General features: G+C 46.0%; 1 long non-coding RNA gene across 1 annotated transcript in view; it reads left to right on the top strand.

Annotated features, from left to right (window-relative positions):
* The window catches only part of LOC133050281 (uncharacterized), a 39132-nt gene extending 18802 nt beyond the window's left edge, over positions 1-20330 (top strand). The window contains exons 3-4 of the long non-coding RNA XR_009691587.1: positions 14715-14769; positions 19393-20330. This is a non-coding gene — a long non-coding RNA (uncharacterized LOC133050281). The remainder of the gene's footprint in view (positions 1-14714; positions 14770-19392) is intronic.
* The last annotated feature ends 630 nt before the right edge of the window (positions 20331-20960 follow it).

The following is a 20960-nucleotide window of genomic DNA, read 5'->3' on the forward strand; positions in this document are numbered from 1 at the left end:
AGAATGACTGCATAAAAATATTGTACTACTCTAACCTGTTTCTTTTTTTTTCAAGTGTTGTTTGTAAGCCACACATTTACAGGTAACTTAAAATTACCTTTAGAAAACCTCTGAGCCCCCTGGGGCTCCGTCTACCTTCCCTTTCCAAACTCATCTTTACCATGAGCTCTTCAAAAACTTTGCTCTGGTTTTTGGGATGGCTTTCCTTCAGCCAACCTTCTTCTTTTTAAAAATAATTTTATATTTATTTATTTTTGGCTGTGCTGGGTTTTTCTCTAGTTGTGGCCAGCGGGGTCTACTCTCTAGTTGCTGTTCACAGGCTTCTCATTGTGGTGGCTTCTCCTTGGTAGCTCAGCTGGTAAAGAATCCATCTGGGGTGTAGAGATGCTGGTTGGGAAGATCTCCTGGAGAAGGGATAGGTTACCCACTCCAGGATTCTTGGGCTTCCCTGGTGGTTCAGATGGTAAAGAATCTGCCCGCAATGCAGGAGACCTGGGTTCAATCCCTGGGTTGGGAAGATGCTCTGGAGGAGGGCATGGCAACCCACTCCAGTGTTCTTGCCTGGAGAATCCCCACGGACAGAGGAGCCTGGTGGGCTACAGTCCATGGGGTCGCAGAGAGTTGGACACGACTGAGCGACTAAGCCCAGCAGAGCTCTTGTTACAGAGCGCAGGCTCTAGGGCGTGCGGGCTTCAGTAATCACGGCACAGGGGCTGAGTAGCTGCGGCTCCCAGGCCCTAGGGCACAGGCTCAACAGTAGTGGTGCACAGGCTTAGGTGCTCCGTGGCATGGGATCTTCCTGGACCAGGGATCAAACCTGTGTCTCCTGCATTGGCAGGCTGATTCTTTACCAATGAGCTACCAGGGAAGCTCCCAAGCTTCTTTCTGGTTCTCAAACTCTGGTCTTTCTGCTTCCAAATCTCCCTGTTACACACCCCTGCTGGAAGACCCTCCTCTCAACTCCTGCGGGGCTGACTCAAGCTCCCTAAAGTTTCTTGGCTCAGATGCCCTTCCTCAGAAAGACTCTTCTGTCTAAGTGGGCCTTAGCTGGTTTATTTTGTCATTGCCCTTAGCACAGTTGATACTTGCCTGCCCCCAGTTGACAGAAGCTGCAAAGAACAATGCCTGGCATACAGTAGGTCCTCAATAAATATTTGCTGAAGGGAAGAATGAATTAATGAATAACTCTCAGCCAGATGTACCTGGGAACACATCCTAATCACCTGAGAGGTATTTTCAGTCCATCAAGCCCTGTTCCACTCTTCCAACCTGGCCCTTTCTAGTGAGAAACCCTGCCACTGTTTTGGAAAGGAAAGAAAAAAGACTGAGAATCCCTCTCCTGATTCTCCAGTCCTTGCCTCTCCAGTCCCTTCACCATCTAGGTGTGTAATATTTTAATCACAAAAATATAGAGCGAATAGCATCAGACTCATGTTAGGATCTCCCAGGTGGCTCAGGGGTAAAGAATCTACCTGTCACTGTGGGAGACGTAGGGAGATGCGGGATTGATCCTGGGTGGGGGAAGATCCTCTGGAGGAGGAAATGGCAGCCCAATCCAGTATTCTTGCCTGGAAAATCCCATGGACAGAGGAGCCTGTGGGATGCAGTCCACAGGGTCCCAAATGACTGAGTGACTGAGCGACTGAGCATGCGCAAGTTAGGGCCCTCGCATTCAAGGCAGAGTTCACACACAGCCTGGCTGGCTATTTGACCTCAGGCAAGCCTATTCACGCCTTTAGGCTCAGTACCATGGGGGTGATATTAAGAAAACCCCCTTAAGCTCCTTTATAGAGTTGTCAAGGGTCAACTAAGATAGGACTCATGAACATGTCACCTAAGAGGATTTACACCCTTAACACCTAAGGTACTGACCCATAAGCCACATTTGTAAGATGAAGCACAGCCCTCCCAAGGAAGCTGCAGGAGTGTGGACTAGAAGTCCGTGGAGGGTGTGAGCAAACAAGAAAATACCTACCTGGCTTCTAAAAGGAATCCTGAGCCCCAGGGGCTAAAGGAGGGCTTTGGTTATTTGCATAATGATTTGCATATCCTTTGCCAGTCATTCCAGGCAGGTGTCTGATCCCTCCTCCAACCATCCTCAGCCACTACACCTCCAGGCCCCGCCCCCTCCCCTGCGGAGCTCAGCCTGGACCAATGGTGGGTTGGGCTCCCCCTGGGGGGCTGCCCCTGCCTTCCCCACCCCCCAACTCCCGGAAGCCAAGTGGGGATGGGGGCGAAGTGCCACGCTGCCTGATGGATGGCAAGGCCTTAAGCGTGACTGAGCTTCCACAGTTGAAACCATTAAAGGTTATTCTCCTTTTAATTCTTTGTGGTCGTTCTCACTCGTTCCTTAGAGAAACCTCTGATTTTCACTTGCGAGACGCTTGGCTGCGCTTGTCACACCCTAAAAGGTGATTTCAGTTCTCCGATGCCAAAGAACCTTTTCTGCTAATCAAAACACAGCTGCAGAAGCCCGTGTGATCTGCTAATGGGCCCCCCAACTCCAGGGTATGTCTGTCTGTACCTGGGAAAATAGATATAATTAGGATAACAGATATCATATGTATATGCTAATACAGCAGGTAAAAATGACTAGCGATGAGACAGGGCTGCAGTTTGCCAAGTCCTGTCAGACCAGCTGTGCCCCTCACCCAGAGGCCCAGTCCAGAACCAGCCCTGGCACCCTCTTTCCATCTGCTTGTCCCCCCTCTACTGGACCCTCTCATACAAGTTATTATTCTTTTCCATACAAAAACGGATCCCCAAGCTGTTGTTCAGTTATTAAACTGAGTCCCACTCTTTGCGACTCCATGGACTGTAGCATACCAGGCTTCCCCGTCTTCCACTATCTCCTGGAGTTTGTTCAAATTCATATTCATTGAGTCGGTGATGTTATCTAACCATCTCATCCTCTGCCGCTCCCTTCTCCTTTGGCCTTCAGTCTTTCCCAGCATCAGGATCTTTTCCAATGAGTCATGTCTGACTTTTTGCATCCTCATGGACTGTAGCTTGCCAGGCTCCCCTGTCCATGGGGATTCTCCAGGCAAGAATACTAGAGTGGGTTGCCATGCCCTCCAGGGGAGGGGGATATTCCCAACCCAGGTATCGAACCCAGGTCTCCCGCATTGCGGGCAGATTCTTTACCAGCTGAGCTACCAGAGAAGCCCATAGACTCCCCACCCTTTTCTGCAAAGACTCAGTAACCCCAGATCTGATGAGGCTGCAGGAAGCTTAGCATCTGAGAGGCAAGAGGGATGAAAAAAGAGATCCTCTTTACTGTTTGGGCTTTGCTCTGTTCCTAAAGTAGCAGCAACATGACCAGACCTGGCAAATTGTTACTGAGACTAAATTCCCTTTTTCAGAAGGAACCACATTAGGAAGTTTGGTGTCAGGAGTCAGACGTCTCAGGTTTGAGTTGTGTGTCTTCTTCGTTCTGGTGGTGTGAGCCTGGGTGAGCGACTTACCTCTCTGTTCCCCAGGTTCCTCCCGTTAAAATGGGCATAATAAGGGTACCAACCTGAAAGGGCCTGGCAGGCTGCAAGCTAGTACCTGATGTTATTGTTTGTAATGGGTTCATAGGAGGGGGAAGAGAGTCAAGGATCAGGCTCAGGTCCTGAGTGCACTATATCCCTCAGTCTCGGAGAAATTACTTCACCTCTTTGAACCTGTTTTGTCATCTGTAAAATGGGCTATCATTGCCTACTTTCCTGGGCTGTCAGGAAGGTCAAATAGTGGATAAAAGTCATGGTGAATAAGAGTAGAGCACAGAAATTAGTTTACATATGGAATAATGGTGTCTGCGTCTCTTGAGGGTCCCAAGCATGATGTCACGGGTTGACGATAGGTTGAAGAGGACCTTGCTCCCATCCAAACTTTGAGTCAAAATTACTCAAAGTTGTGCAGGCAGACTACATGGGCACTGACTTTTACCAAGCAGTGCAGGCATTCAACTTGGGCATCCAGTTTCTGCCAAACCATAAGGCTCTGCATATGGACTTTTGTGTGGGAATCGGGACCTTTTTCATTTCTGTATGCTCTGTGCCTAACACAGTACCTAGTAGCATTGGTGATGTTCAAGAAATATTTATTGGTTGCCTGAATCAATGGATGAATAGGTACTGAATCACATCATAAATTTATTTCTCTGCCCCCTGGGCAGAGTAGAGAGTTGCAGAATCCTGGTCCCTCTACAAATGGTGAGGACAATTGTTGTATAGTACAGATGGGCTTTGGAGTTAGAACCACATTCAAACCTTGGTTTTGCCATGTCCTAGCAATTTGAACTTCAGCTTAAGAAAATTTGCTGAACCTCAGTTTGCCTCATCTGTAAAATGGGGATAAAAATACTGCCTCCTTTATAAGGTTATTATGCAGATTGCTGAAACTTGTACCTTCCAGTGCCTGCAGATTCCCACAAGGAAGGTAGAGAAATTAAAGTGGAACTTCTTCCTTCCCCTCCACCCTTCTTCCTTAATCATTACACAGATTCTAGGGATATTTCAGATCTGGTCCATTCCCAAGCCCCAGGAAGTGTTCTGATTCTTTATCTCACTGCGGCATTGATGCTTTTTATTCTGTTGAAGGCATCGATATTCGTTCAATAGTATAAGTCTTAAATAAGCATCTAAATGACATATTACAGATGATGAAAGTCATTTCCTCACAGAAGATTATCTCACATGATCATGTTTCCATCGTTATCTGGGGCCTCTGTAGTTGGCAAATCTCCGGAGCTACTTAAATGATAACATTAGTTCTAATACCATGTAAAATGACTAGTTCCTCAGGGTAGGTTTATTTTTAATAGTGTATGTCAGCAGCAAATAGCTCAGAAGACCCCAGAGGAAAAAATACAGCTCCTGCTGGCAGTGAAGTGATGATATAGATATATTTAATATCTATATTAAAAACCTTTTAGGCGCCGTGGTGATATTGAATGGGATAGTAAGACATATGCAGGCAAAATCCTGTGCTGTTTATAGGGCCTGATGCAGTGTGCATTACAGGTACCTTTGAGGTTGTTCAAAGTCAAATTTGGGCTTCAAAACTCTTTGACAGACATAACCCTCAGTAGTAAAATACTCTTAAACACAAGCTGAGAGAAAAAAAAAAAAGACTTCCTTTTTTCCCACTCCTTGAGTCCATTGATAAGTTTGCTGCACTATTAAAATGTTTAATCACTTGCCTCCAGCAAGAGAAACCTTCCATCTGAAGTTGCAGTTTATTAGAGTGCCCAGAACACACTTGCTGTTCACCCAAAAGATAGCTGGGGGGATCCTTAGAGGGAAAAGAAACCACAAGTTCAAATGAAGCATAGAGTCACAGATGAACAGATTGAAAACCAACATTGCTTTGGAGTCAGTGTCAGGGGAGATAATGTCGAACTTGCACCCGAGTTCCTAATCTGAAAGCACAGGGTTGAGTCACGGGCGGCAGCAGCTTAGGTCCAGCCTAGGCTGCAGCCCTGGGACTGCTGCTGGGACCAGACGTGTACCAGGGTGGGCAAGGGGGTAGCAGGGGATGAGGCTGCATGCTGGGGGCCTCTGCCTTCCCAGAAAAGGCACTCCTTTCTGCTCAGGTGCAGTTTCAGCTACACACACCATCCCTTCCTTCTGAGCTTCGTAGGAGCAAATCTCACTCTAGCCTTTCAGACTTAACCAAAGGCAAACTGAATTCTGGGGCAAGGGGATCCGCCTGAGGTAGTGACTGCCATCAGACTATGAACACCGCGGCTGTCTTAGGGCCAGTGAGGCATAACACCATGGACCTCGCCCTTCGAGGCAGGGGGGTGGAGGCCCTTTGGATGAGCACAAATAATTAACCCCTTCTAGTAAGCGGTCATTCCAGACTATGACTCGAAGGACACCTAAGAGGTAATGAGTCAACTGAGAATCATGAAGTCATGACTCTAAAAATTGATGAATAAGGATATAGGGAATTCCTGGATCCTTGGCTATCCAAATAGCTAAAATTCATTTTAAAAGTCAGACAGTCATATCCCAATCTGGTTTATGAGGAATAACAGGTATTCTCGCAAGAAAGGGTTACCATAACCCGATATATCTGGGAGATATATATCGTGATGAGTCACATGGTCTATCAATCACTCTGATATGTCCTGAAGTGAAAACCTCCCCAACAAAATGGGTTTCACTCTGCTCAATTAGTGTTTCCAAAAATTATTTGGCTATGCATTCCTTTCTTCACAGGATGGCTAGCATCATTTTACTCTTATGAAACCTAGTTTCAGAATCACTGTGTGATGGGCAGAATTCTAAAAATGCTCCCCCTTTGCCAAGACTTTCTTCTTCTGGTTATTCAATCAAACCCTAATGCAGATAGTGCTGTGAAGGGATTTCACAGGTGTAATTAAAGTCCTACCTACACTGACCTCATGGCAGGGAGATGATCTGGGTGGGCCTGACATAATCAGTTGAGTCCTGGATTGAAAGAGTGAGAAGGCTTGAAGTTCCATCACTCCCTGGCTTTGAAGTTGAAGGGACCACATGGGGAGGAACGTGAATGACGTGGAGAAGCTGAGAGTGATCCCCAGCTGATAGCCAGCTGAGACATGGAGCATCACACCTGTAGCTACAAGGAATGGGATTGTGTCAACAACCTGAGTGACACTAAAAGCAGATTCTTCCAGTCAGAGCTCCCAGACAAGAGTCTGACTTGGCTGACACCTTGATTTTGGCATAGAGAACCCAGGTGAGCCCACCCCAACTTCTGCCCCACAGAACAGTATGATAATAAATGAGTCTTGTTTTAAGGCACTGTTTGTAGAAATACATTCTTGATTTAGTGATAAAAAACAAACACATACTGATTCAGAAAAATCAAAGCAGAATTAATTGCAGTCCACTCTTCCCTATCCCATTACATTTATAAGGTGTCTTGCATGCGTGCTAAGTCACTTCGGTCGTGTCTGACTCTTTGCAACCCCATGAACTGTAGCCCACCAGGCTCCTCTGTCCATGGACTTCTCCAGGCAAGAATACTGGAATGGGTTGCCATGCCCTCCTCCAGGGAATCTTCCCAACCCAAGGATTGAAGCTGTGTCTCTTATGTCTCCTGCATTGACAGGCATGCTCAGGTTCTTTACCACTATCGCCACCTGGAAGCCCATAGGGTGTCTTACACATAGCAAAACATTTTCATCTAATCAGGTCCTACCAGTGATGAGTAGGGCAGGTGTCTCCATTTTTTACAGGCGATTGAAGAACTTGTCCAAGTCACTCAGCCGGTAAATGCACGCAAGATGACTTGAAGGGGGCTATTTGTGACTTAGGGTTGGGGTGTTCCTTTACTTCCTCCTTCTTTCAAATCGGAAAAATGTGAGGAATGGGAGACATTGCAGTTGGGAACTTGCAAAGGAAGAAGAAAAAAAAAAAAAAAAATTCAGAGAACACGTCAGACAAAGGGTTTGACTACTTTGTCAGGGAGGTCTTTGCTTTCGTCCCTTGTCTCTGACCAAAAAAGCATGTTAGAAAATGGACTCACAACTGTGAGCCAGTGACAATGTGATGGGGCAGGGTGCATGGAGGCTTCTGGGAGTGGACAGCAGGGATGCTTTATTTGGATGACTAAGGGCAAGACACACAGGCCTATAATATTGAGAGGAGCAGTGTCTGCAGGCTGACCTCCCAGATGGGTGGTTTGCCGAGGTGGGGCTGTCAGCATAAACAATCTGCTTTCTCTGCCACAAGTAGCATTTCTACCTGTGCTGCCCACAGCCCTCCAAAGGGCCCCTAACTTAGCATTATGGAGCAGAGAAGTCACCCAGCACCACTTCCTTGGAAGTCTACATGGGGAGCCTAGGGTTCAGGAAAGTGACAAGATTCCTTCAAGGTCACAGGTGCCCTGACTTGCCATTCAGGGATTCCCCTCACACACACACACCCCAATACTTAGCCATCTTTTCACAGCAGTTGTCCATGTTGGTTAATGATCACTTCCTGATGAACCAGAGTTCCTTACTAACCAAATGTAGTGTGTGTGTCTCGTGTCCAGCATGAGTCAGGAGTGTGTTAGTGTTTACTTTTGTGGTAATAATAATAGACTCCAGTGCTGATAGAGTGGAGACCCACTGCTGGATACTGTCTTGAAAGGGCCTCTATCTAGTTCACTCATTTCATCTGAAGAGCAAGTCCATGAGGTCTTGGGGAAGTCCTCAGAGCTCTTAACAAATGTTTCTGGCCAGAGGTGGGCACAGGTTTTATAGAACCTGGAGCTAATGTGATTTGGCAGTGGCCTCCCAGATGGTTCAGCAGGTAAAGGATCCAACTGCAATGCAGGAAACATAGGAGACGCAGGTTTGATCCCTGGGTCAGGAAGATCCCCTGGAAAAGAAAATGGCAACCTACTCTGGTATTCTTGCCTAGAAAACCTGATGGACAGAGGAGCATGGTGGGCTATAGTCCAAAGGGTTACAAACAGTCCGCCATGACTAAGCATGCAGGCAACTTCAAGAAAGGAAATCCAAAGTTACCAGAATAAAATTAGGTACCGAGTCCTGGAAGGCACCCCCAAAAGAGAAAGGCTCTAAAGTATCATGGTAAATCTGCCTCGAGTTCCCTCTTCCTCCTCAACAAACATCAGATCTGTCTCTTCCCACCCCCATGAAGGTAGCCAGGCCACGTGACCTGCATTGGTCAATGTAATGTGAATAAATTTCACATGTGTCTCTTCCAAGAGGAAGTTTTGAGAGTCAGTATGTGATTCCCCACTTTCCTCCCTGACCCTGACATTCACAATCCCTGGACAGATGATGGGGGTGTGTGCTAAGATGGACCCTCGTTTGCCCTGGGACTCCAAGTCATTACGATGGTTACAGCATCCCCTCTCCGTCCCCTGCCCTTGTCAACCCGTGGTAAACATAGAGCATAAGTGAGAAATAAGCTTTTGTTATATTCATTCCTGCAGATGTTGGAAAAAACAATTTTTTTTTTCTTTTAATCACAGCATACCTAGCTTAACCTAACTGATACAGGTAGAGGACTCTTGCTCCCATTTTCTGGAGGAGGAACTGAAGCACAGGAAGGTTTAGTCACTCACCCAAGGTCACACAGCTAGTCCGCAGTGGATGGGGGTCAATGACTCTGTTCCTCAGTGACACCAGGGAAGGGTGGGTCCTTTTGTGCACTGATGGTGTTTGTCCCATCTAGAGGCTGCTACTCAGCTCCAGCTGATGGTTGTAAAAGAGGAATGTGAGTCAATTGTTGCCAGATCTTCCGATTTTTTGTTTTTAAAGAGAGGTTGTAAATCCAGAGTTTTAATGTGAAATCCTGATTACTATACGTAGGCAGCTGATTGAAGTGATTTTCTTTTTTTGAACATGGCGAGATCAAGACATCAGAGGGCTTGATTTTGTTCACCAGTGTGAGACCTTCCAACCCTAACCTCCAACTTCTCACTAAAAACAAAAACAAACAAACAAAACAGAAAGCAACTGAAAATTCAAGCCAGTAACAGGTATGTGCCAAGTGACGAAGTCAGGATTATAAGTTGGGCAGGGAAAGCCAGAGAGAAAGGGGGTGGGAATAGATGCAGTGGTCTAAGAAGCCTCCAAAGAGCTGATAAGGCCAGGCAGGGAGGGTTGCAAGCGGCTGTTTGTGTCCAGAGAAGAGAGGTCTCATGCAGTTAGATGACTGAGCTTGGGTTTTTGTTCCTGGAAGTAAAGAAAGTTCACATATATTTTTCAAGGACTTAAAAACATAGAAAATGAAAAAAAAAAAAAAAAAAACATAGAAAATGTTTTGTTAGGGTTATTCAAAGTTTTCTAGGAAGCCACTATCTTTAGACACAAATTTACCTCCAAGGAAACACACATCCTTCTATGTGGTGAGTACCTGGGAGCTTGACTGTCAACGTGAGCCTGTGAGATGGAGCAGGATGTGACCAGGGGTCACTGAGCTGAAGAGAGAAGGGACTTCCTGGAAACAGAAGATCCGCTCGGACCCACTGGTCCTTCATAAATCCCTGATGAGCCCAAGGTATTTCCATCTGCCTTGTTTTTTCTTCCGCCGTTTGTCTGTGAGGCTCAGCACGTTCGTGGTGAATGAAAACAATGAGCAGTTAAGAAGGTCATGTCCACGAGACTTTCAACACGAAGGCTCTGACAAGGAAAGTCAAGGTCAGAAGAGAATAGTGTGCATTCAGAACATCTGACCTCATGCATTGACCTGCAGGTCCCCAAAGCACAAAGGGGAGCATGAAAGGCGTTAAGAATAAATGGACCCCCAGTGGGAAACAGAATCTTGGAGGCCAAGATTTGGAAAACCGAGTCCCACAATGAAACAAGCCCCTTTGCATGACTTCTCAGAACTTTAATAAGCCCGAGCACCATGCGCTTCCGACAGAACAACATGGCACCCTGCTTGGCTGGGGGACCCCTTTTTCTTCACCCCGAATCTCTTGGGAAAGAACGTGACAAGGAGGTTCTTGGAGACATGCTGGCTGGTTTTTCCTTGGTGGCTTTTTCTCCTCACCTCTCAATATCCTAGCCTCTTTCTTTCCAGGTTTTAGAATGACAATTTTCTCTTTTCCTGGTGGTGGCTCAGACAGTAAAGAATCCGCCTGCAATGCAGGAGACCTGGGTTTGATCCTTGGGTGGGGAAGATCCCCTGGAGAAGGGAATGGCAACCCTTTCCAGTATTCTTGCCTGGAGAATCCCATGGACAGAGTAGCCTGGGGAGGACTACAGTCCATGGGGTTGCAAAGAGTCAGACGCCATTGAGCAACTAACACTTTTTCTCTTTTCAGGAAATGGGTCATTTCTACTTCTCCTACTTACCTCTTAGTTTCAACAAGTAGGTGGTGTGGTGGAGACTGGGGCGGGGTGGGGTGGGCAGCAGGTCCTCGCATATGAGTCCCGGTCACTCTGTGTTCTGGGGACTAGCCCTGTTCTCCAAGGACTGACTTTCACAGTGGGAATTTCCAGCCCACAGGAGACAGAGAAGGCAAAGGGACAGAGCAGCCTTCAAAGAAACACTCCCTCTGCTTGGGGACACGTACTGGGGAAGGAGGAAAAGGGAGAGGAGCCGAGAGAAACCCCTGAGTGGCTGACCCACAGGGGCCCCTTTTATGGCCTTCCTGTTTATGGCTGAGAAGTAAACAGCCTGGGAGCCAGGTCGTCTCCGACGGCAGCTGGGGCACGGCTCGAGCTGGCTGGGGACCCTCTCTTTCTGGGTGGCAATGGGCGGGGAATCTGCCAGTCACGCGAGTCTCGGAAGGCTTGTTTTGTTGTTTTTTTGTTTTTTTTTTTAAACCAGCATTTTGGGGCATTTTCCCTTGAGCTGACACCATCTGCTTTACCCCCCTCATTGGTCCTGCACCTTTCCGGGGGGGTGGGGGGGCACAGCTGGGAATCTGTGTGTGCAGGAAAGGGGTGAGGACCCCAGCTGTGACACTTGGCAGCTGTGTGACCCCAGGCGAGCCCTGCACCTCTCTGAGCCTCTTTTGTAGCCAGGTAGGAGGATGTGGGGACTGCCTGTGAACGGCACTGACAACTTGCCTGGCATGTGGTAAGTGCCAATACACCGTTTACTGCTCCCCCGATGATTTCAACTGCCCTCCTGACTAAGCCCCCAGGGCCTTAGCTGACGGGAGGGGGTGGGGGACTGGGGGTGGGAGGAGGGGTCAGGCCCTCCTCTGAGAGGTTCCCGCCCCGGTCCAGACAGCCGCTCTCTCTCTGGATCAGAACCTGCGGCACTTCGCCTCCTGAGAAATGCGGGCTGTGATGGAAGACGAGATGGTGCCCCAACTAAGATGAAGAACACGGCGCCCGGGGCACAGCAGACACCAGGAGAATCAATAAACTATAATTATCTAGAACGGTGTCCGTGGGAGGTGTGGAGTCCTGTGGATAGAGAGAGACAGAAGAGGGGGCGAGAGCAAGACACAGGCTTACATCCTGAGAGATGCAGAAGACGCATGCGCCCAAGGAAGCGAAAGCTAGAGGGGAGAAGCAGAACGGGTGTGATGTACACAGACCCTCCCCCCCGGCGTCCTCCCCCCACCCCCCCACACCCTATCCTTGCTGACGGGCCTGGCAGAAGGCACAAGAGCAGGTCTCTCACCTATTTAAATAGCCCTCAGCTTTTAAAATTCTCCAAGTCCTCAGCCATATCAGTTTTTTTGCATTACAAGAAGAATATCAGAGCCTCGATATTAGAATGGATTCCACTGACAAGATCGAATCCATTCATTTGATTAGGCTGAGATGCGACGTCAATATAGATTGCAATATATTGCTTTAGAAACACGACTTTCACATCACCGGGGTCTTCATCATCCCTGAGTCTACCGCTGTTCCCTGGGCCCATCTCTCAACGCGGTTTTTGATCCAGCACTTCTGGACTGATGTATGAGACTGTCGCCAGGAGTTGGTGTACCCCCTGCTGTCCTGAGCTCTGCCCTGTTGCCGCTAACCTGGTATCATGTGTGAAGCCCTCTTGAAAAGTTGCCTTTTCTGATCCCCAACACTTTGAGGTCTCACCACTCCCCCGCCAGAAAGGATGACTGAATCTGTGTTCATTTTCTTGGTCCCATTTGATCTGGGAACCTAGTGGCCTTTATCAGCACACAACTGGCCTGAATTGAAGTCAGTTGGGGTTGGTGTGTCTTCTGAATGTATTAGAGATGGTCTCATAGGAGGCATGTGTTTGTGACACTCAGAATGGCAGAGTCCCTCCCCATGTCCTTTTTTAAGGTTAGTATTTAAAAAAAAAAAAAAAAAAACACACATGCAAACTAGTTTTACTTTGGGCTTTATTGTGTGCCTGGCACCGGTCTAAGCATTTTACAAGCATTATCTCAGTCAGCGCTTAATCTCAATGGCACCGATAGCAACTATGTCTTTCCTCATTTGTGGGAGCTGTTTCTTCCCTCCCTGTCACAGAGCTCACAGGTGCCCAAGCTTAGTGGATGCCCAGGCCAACCCGGAAGCCCAGGGCCATCACCACCTTTCCTAGAGAGCCTGGACAGGTTAACGCCCAGGGCCTCACAGCTCCCCAAAGTGACCAGATGGGGTTAGATCGGGTCCCCCACCTCCCAGAGAAGTTGAAGTGAAAATGAAGGCCACACAATAAAACCCAGCCTGCATTGGGGGTCTCCAGGATGGTCCCACACGTCCCCCCGTCTCCTTCCTATCTCCCACCATCTTGAAGGATGCACACAGCCTTTCCAGCTCTAGGGGACACATGGCCGCCCAGGATCCCAGGAGGCAGGGACACAGGGCTCCTCTGAATTCTGCCTTTTCATTCTGGATTAGGGGTGGGGGTGGGGGTGGGGTGGGGGGAGCACCATCCAGAAAGCTCCCTCTGGCTTGGAAGCAGAAGGAAGAAACCTGTGTGTGTCCACTTGGCCGAGGGACCCTCGGTGAGAAGACTGTTCCTGGGTGTGGGGTGGCTGTTCGGCACAGGCGCCCACACCTTTCAGCTCATGCAGGCGAGTGATGGACGCCGGCACAGCTGCCCGTTTGGGTTTCCCTCTCTTCGCCCAGCTCTCTAATCACCCAGCGCAGCCTCCGCCTTTGGGAAAGGAGATGTGATTTTACTGTGTTTCTTTCTCTCTTTTTTTGTTATTTCAAATTGACCTGGGGCAAAGTGCTGCAGGGAGTTTCCCTTTATTCCTATCTTTTCTTTTTTGTTTTGTGTCCGTTTCAACTGCATGCAACTGTTGGAGAGTTTAATTTGGATACAATGAAGGCAGATACCAGAAACACAAATTACCTTCAAGACTCTGAGCTTTGAGAATTGGTTAGGATTCTTTCCCCTTTCAAAACTCAGTGCAACTTTTCTACTTAGTAACTTATTCTCTTACCTTGATAAGAGAAAGGATGGCTTAAAAAAAAAAAAAAAAAAGAAGTGTGTCCGTGTGTGTTTTCTACTTTAATGAAAAGAAAAGCAGAAACATAGAATGATAGTCTGTTAAGAAGCAGGCTACCTAATTTATCCCTCCCCCAAAACCCCTTTCCGTTTTGGTAACCATAAGTTTGTTTTCTATGACTGTGAGTCTCTTTCTGTTTTCTAAATAAGTTCATTTGTATTATTATTTTTTTTTTATTCCACATATAAGTGATATCATGTGATATTTGTCTTTGGCTAACTTTATTTAGTATGATTATCTTGAATTAGAAAGTTGGACTAATATGTACACTACAATGTATAAAATAGATAAGCAACAAGGGAACTATACTCAATAATTTATAATAACTTATAAGGGAAAAAAATCTGAAAAGGAATACACACACACACATACATATATATATATAACTAAATCACTGCTCTGCATATCTGAAACTAACACGATATTGTAAATCAACTATACTTCGATTTAAAAAATATTAAATTCACCAGATGAAAAAGAAAGAAAGAAACAGGTTTTCTGCTCAACAAACATTACCCTATGGGTTCCTTACAAGTAGGGTTCTTTACAACCAGGGCTGGCTTTCTCCAGTTTCATCAACTTCAAACTCAAATCATGCTGAGTCTTAAAAGACATTCAGGACTACAAATGTGAGACTTTACAAAAGACTTAAAACACATAAAGGATGTGAAGCAGATTCTCTTTAAACTCAAGTTGCATGAGGTAGAGGAAAAATTTCCACAAATTCAGCCCATGGGTTTCTGTTTTATTGGGGGAGAAAGGGCCATCTGTGTCACCCTAAGCCGAGGAATCATTTTCATTAGATGTTTTTGTACTTGCTTTAGATGCGTGGAGAGGTTTGGAAGCTCTAGGAGAAGAAAGATGTTGGGAACAAATAACGTAAGTAATTACTGTCTTTTTTTCCTACCTAGATTTTGTCTTTCCTTCTTCTGTAGCTCCCCGCACCCCCCAGGCTCCCCTTCTGCCCCCTGCTCTCCACCCCATTCCTGCTGCCCCCTCGGACCAAGGCCAGATGCTTGCTGTCTTGGACTCCACAAGCAGTTTGATGGGGGGAGCTCCGGGAGGCATGGAAGACTGGGGGAGCAGAGCAGTTGCATTAGCAGAATTGGGAGCTGAACTGCAGCCAGAGGCCACCAGGCCAAGGGGATGATTTTGCTTGGAGGTACCAGCTACTTCTTTCTTTTTCTGATACTGAATTCAACATCCCAACCCCAGCAGACCCTCCCACCCAGGACACCTTATGAAACAATTATGTAAACTAGGCTGACTGCAGCTGTGAGTTTTTAAGTATTTAGAGACCTTGCTTTCCTTAAAAAAAAAAAAAAATGAATTTGATATCAGCTTTTTGTGGAGGCAGGCAGGAAAGACCCATTAGGAAGGATATTGTAACTCCTGCCAAAAGTTGTCTCCCACTGTGTGGTTTTCTTATTGGATTGCTTATTTTCTCTCTCTTGCTACATGCTTAAATGTGTATCTTAGAAGGACTTTGCTTTCTACTTTGCTCTTCTTTCTTCCACCTCAAGATTTTGAATCTCTGCTCAAGGGCTCAGAAATCTTTACCACACGAGGATGTGTGCATATATTCTCGCTGGGGGATCCTGGTTTCCTCTAAAGCCCCCCGCTGTATTCTGTCCCTCCACCCCATCCCCTTGAAGTTTACATCCGGGTGGCTCTGATGCAAGATAAAGATTCCAAGGTCTTGGCAACTTCCTCAAATGTCTCCATCCCTGCACACCCCAGGGTTTCTTACTGTTGTCTCTATTAGCATGGACCAAATGTCCTGCTTTGCGGGCTGATTTATGGTTGCATTAGGGAAAACTCCACAGAGAGTGTAAAATACACTGTCCCATGTCCGGGCCAGAGCTTCCGTGTTATCGGTGATTGCAAGTGCGTTTTATAACCCCAGTGCCAAATCGAAATCAAGGTGATTTGCGCATCAATCTCCTGGATAAAATCAGGGCATGCTCTATTGTGGTTTGACCTTCCTGGTGCCTTTGGCTGGTCCACCTTGTCTAAGTCCCTTGGACAATTACCCAGGGACAGTTGGAAAATGCAGAAATAATGGCCAGGGCCGGGATTACCAGCTGTATCAAAAGGCTTAACTGCTCACCCCAGAGACTCCTGAGCGCCAGAGAAAAAACCCCTAAGAGGAGGTTTGCATCCTCTTTAAGGGATTGCAAGCTGCAGGTGGGGAGGGGCTGGCATCCTGTGCATTTAGTCAGTACCCCTGAACCCCACAGCAAATGGAGAAAGCAAAACTTTGAAATTTACAAAAAGCCAGCAGATAATTGGGCCTCAGAAAGCCAGTGAAGTCCCTTATTTATAATCCCAAGATCTCCTTCAAATGTAGGCCAGGGAAGTAATTGTTTTGAAAGTAAATGGAAGATCCGAGATAGGACTGAAATCAGTAGTATCCATCTTGCCACCACCCAAGGTGGGTTCTTTTTGATGATTTAGAAAAATCATGCTCATTTGTTATAGAAAACAAGCAAAAGCTTCCTGAAAAATCTGACCATCCTTTTTCAGTTAAGTTCAAACTTAACCCAAAATGTTGAAGGATGCGCTCACAAGAGTAGGGTTGAAGATCTTTTGAACAAAGATGTGGGAAATTGTAGATTTTTAGAACCTGAAAGCTCTGTAGTGATGGTCAGAGGGTATATTTAGGATAAATATTTTTAAGTCAGGGTTTTATGCCTATAATCTAAGTTTCTCAACTTATATTTAGTCCAAACTTCTTTTTAAAGTAATTCCATCTCTTCTGATTCTGCACCCTTTCATAGACCCAGGAGGAAGTTTAGTTGACTCTTCAAATGGTAAAGCCTATTTTGCAAATCCCTTTAAGATATGCTAATGTATATGGGCTGATTATTAAGATAAATACCTTCTGCTGGAAACTGAAGTTAATTATAATATATGTAATTAGTCACTGGTCAGCCTAGAAGTTATAATTTATTGTCCCCTAATTTGCATTTATTATCAAAGATATTTAGTTTAAAGGAATTAAAAAAAAATAGCCTGATTTGAGCGGTTATGGAGATGGTGGGCATTTAGTAAACTTCAAAACTCTTTTTTTTCTCTCCCCAAACTTTTCTAAACCTATTATATACAATTTCAGGAAATAACACACCAACATTAGGAGATGACTTGTGCTGCTTGATTAAAAAAATCAGAAAGCCATTTTTTGTAAGAAAGAACACAGTATTCTCTTCCTAATCCTCATTTTTGGAACACTAGGTAAGCTTGTGTGATAAGAGGGTCCAAGCTCAAGTAGAATTAGGGAGCTTGTGTGATGAGGATGACTTTTGTGTCAGTGTTGATTGGGAGGAGATAAAGGAAAATATTAAATGCTTTTCCTTTCAGATTATAATTTCTTCTAGATAATGTAAAAGAGACCAGCAGTTGGCCACAGCTACAGCTTTTATATGAAAGGAGACTCTTATGCCATTTCATAAAATATGTTTCCATAAAGCTCCACTGACCTTTCAAACATATTATTTCTGCGATCTTTTATCTGATTCCTGCTCTATCAAGACTCTGAGCTCCCTCTGCCACATAGGAGTGACCTTCTGGTGTTCCTTTCCCTCTAAATTAAAGTTTGTGTTGAAGTGGGGCTCCTTGGTACAGAGGGAAAAGGCAGCCCTCATCTCTGTCTCCTCCTAGGAGCCCTCTTTTTTTAATCAAGGAGGCTGCTGATTGACTTGGCAGTGAGTCGGTCTGAGGTATGTCCATGGCAGAAGCAACACCACTGAGATATCAGACTTTTCTCTCTTGAGAGGAAGGGACTGTCCATCTAGGCTGATGTCTCTGAGAAGATACCTTTCGAGTTTGTGTGTTTTCTGATCCAGAACATCCTTGAGCTGTGTGGACATTGTTTTCGAACTCTCTGAATGCTGACATTCCTTAGAGGTCAGAAATGGGGCTATTTGATTTCATGACTTTTTATAAATCGAAGGATAGTTGGTTTACAATGTTGTGTTACTTTCTGCCATTCAGCAGGTGATTCAGTTATACATATATAAGGTTTCCCAAGTTGTTCAGTGGTAAAGAATCCACCTGCCACTGCAAGAGAAACAGGAGACGCAGGTTTGATCCCTGGGTCAGGAAGATTTTCTGGAGTAGGAAATGACAACCCACATATACCATATAGTAGTTGTCTTTCTTTTTGACTTATTTTACTTAGTATGATAATTTCTGGGTCTATCCATGTTGCTGCAAGCGGCATTATTTCATTCTTTTTAGTGGCTGAGTTATATTCCACATACACCACATCTTCTTTATCCATTCATCTGCCAATGGACATTTAGGTTGTTTCTGTGTCTTGGCTATTGTGAATAGAGCTGTTATGAATATTGGTATGCATATATTTTTGAATTAGAGTTTTGGATCTCATAACTAAGAGTGAAACAAGGTCAGATTGGGTGTGACTTGAACTATTCTTCCTGTGGATAGAAATTCTGTTCTCTTATTGAAGGAGAGGTTGGAGGTAAGGATGGTAGACACTTTCTTCTAGGACAAGACCTCAAACTACCCTTCTGGGTTCCTAAGGGAGCAGCTTTTTGGTTGGTGGGATAAACAGTCCTGAACATCATGGAGCACAGTGGGGTACCTCCCAGTCATTTCTGCAAAGAGCCCCTTGGCTTCCCATCTGCTCAGGAAGCCCTGGTGTGCAGCAATAATCAAGAATGGGATGGGTACAACCAGGGGGTGCATTAACTGCAGAGAAGTTTAAAGCAACCACCAACTAAAAGTGTTCTCCTGATATTATCACCATGTGTGCTAAGTCGCTTCAGTCGTGTCTGACTCTTTGTGACCCCATGGACGATAGCCCTCCAGACTCCTCTGTCCATGGGATTTTCCAGGCAAGAATACTGGAGTGGGTTGCCATTCCCTTCTCCAGGGGATCTTTCCAACCCAGGGACCGAACCCACGCCTCCTGCATGGCAGGTGGGTTCTTAATCACCGCCACAGAGAGTACTTCAGTAATGCACACCTCAGCTCTGCATGGGGGACGGGGGTTGATACTGAGTTCTGGTCAGATCCCCATCTCCAGGTCAGGACACCCCCTCCCCAGCCACTGAGAGCATTGGCTGCCAATGGCTCAGGGCTGCCACCTTCCCTGTAAACTTACACCTATTCTTCCCTGAGCAGATCATGGCCAGCAGATAGCCAATTCCCTCGGGGGCAGGTGGCCCTAAGGAACAGTTCACCATTCAGAGTGCCCACCTCCACAGACCATACTTAGACCCAGCTCCAGACCACAGCCTTGCTCAAAGCCTTTCCTTTCTCCTTCCTGCTCCTTTTGCCTCCTCCAAGTACTCCCTCCACAGAGCCCATGCCTTCAGATCCCTTTCTCAGGTGGGGCTTCCAGGGAACCCTCCCTAAGTCATTTGACTTCCAGGCAGGAATGCTCTGCATGACCACCAAACTTGGCCTCTGATTTCCCCAGGTCCAGCTGCAATCCCAAACAGTCCATACTTCTCATTTCTTTCTCTTCGCCTATAGATGCCAGATGTACTTCCAATACAACTATGCGCTTTTCAAGTGCCTGCAGTGACATTCATGGGCCTGTAGAGTCATAGAACCCCATGTTCCCTTGAAGATGCTAGATTTCTTTTCCCAAGGGCTGTTTGAAGGTTGTAACCAGCCTCTGGGAGCAGGATAGCATGAGTTTTGTGGCCCAACAGACCAGACTACCATTTACTTTATGTACAATAGCAGGCAAGAGGCTCAGGCCAACGCCATTCTCACCCAGCTGGTGAGGAGAGCCAGCATGGAAATCAGGAGCTCCATTCCAGAGTCCCTGCTTTAAGCAACTGTTGTGATTAAAGAGTGCAGTGGATATTTGAAGTGCTTAGCACAGTCCCTGACTGCTCCTGAAATGATAGCAATGAAGATGATTATCCCATTGATGAGATGATGAAGATGATGATTGCAACATGGTTGAAAGAATAAGATTTACACTCTTAGATAACAGAAGATAAGAGAACAATGGACATCCCATGAATTCTTCCCTGCTTCCTCTTGATGAGAGAAAAAAGAAACCAAAACCTTGGGCCCCTGGAATGAGCACTGGTCTTAGAGTCAGAAGACCTTGGTGTCAGATACAGACTTTGGATTGGTCGCCAACTTTGGGAGAATTCGATAAAGTGGGTAGAGATGTCAGGATTAAATGGAAAGAGATCCTGGGTACAAAGACTTAGCATGGTAGGTACTGAGCTGATGTCTGGTGGCTAGAAACATACCATGTCTTGGGAGAAGATATAAGGGTGACTCTGGAGAGAAGCAGTGCAAGGCAGCTCTGTCACTGATGGAGCACCTGCAGGGAGTAGGTCAGCGTACCTAAAGAATTCCTGGGTCTCCAGTGGGTGTGGCTCTGTTGGCTCTTGTGACAAGGACCTGCTGATTTCCTTGACTTTGTAGTGGCCCTTCCTCTGTACTTCAGGGCTCTCTGCTATTCCCAGGTCCTATTTTCACATGTTTGACCTCATCCTGAAGGTAAGCACCCCATACAAATGCCCAGGAAGGCCAGGATTTCAGTCTGTATTATTCATTGGTACACTTCCCATCACCTGATGTATACTCAACATTCAAGAAATATTGTTGAGAAAATAGACCTTATCAAGAACCAGGACTGAAGGTGGCAGGAACAAGCATTCCACTAGGAGCCAGGAGGCCTTCAAATGTGTCCTTTCTTGGCTCTGAGGCTTTGGAAGGCCCACCTAAGCCTTGTGGATTTTGTTCATCTGCTATGTCAGTGACTTCAGGTCTACTGAACAGGGTTGGAATAATGCCTATGGAATCTTACTGAGTCTTTGAATTGTAAGAGCTATGAAATTGACTTGAAAAGGACAATTTAAGGAAATGTAGTTAGTCTTAGAATTTATTGAGATAATATTTCTAGAAAATATGCTGCAAATATTTTTCTCTTAGAAACTTAAAAACAACTTTCCAAATAAACTCTTGAATTACAAAGTCAAAACTGAAATAATAAACTATTCAGAAATTAAAGGTACCATGTACCAGATGTGACCTTGGGATGTGGCTAAAGTAGTGCTCAGAGAACAATTTAT

Source organism: Dama dama, chromosome 4 (assembly GCF_033118175.1).
Source record: "Dama dama isolate Ldn47 chromosome 4, ASM3311817v1, whole genome shotgun sequence".
Classification (NCBI taxonomy): Eukaryota; Metazoa; Chordata; class Mammalia; order Artiodactyla; family Cervidae; genus Dama; species Dama dama.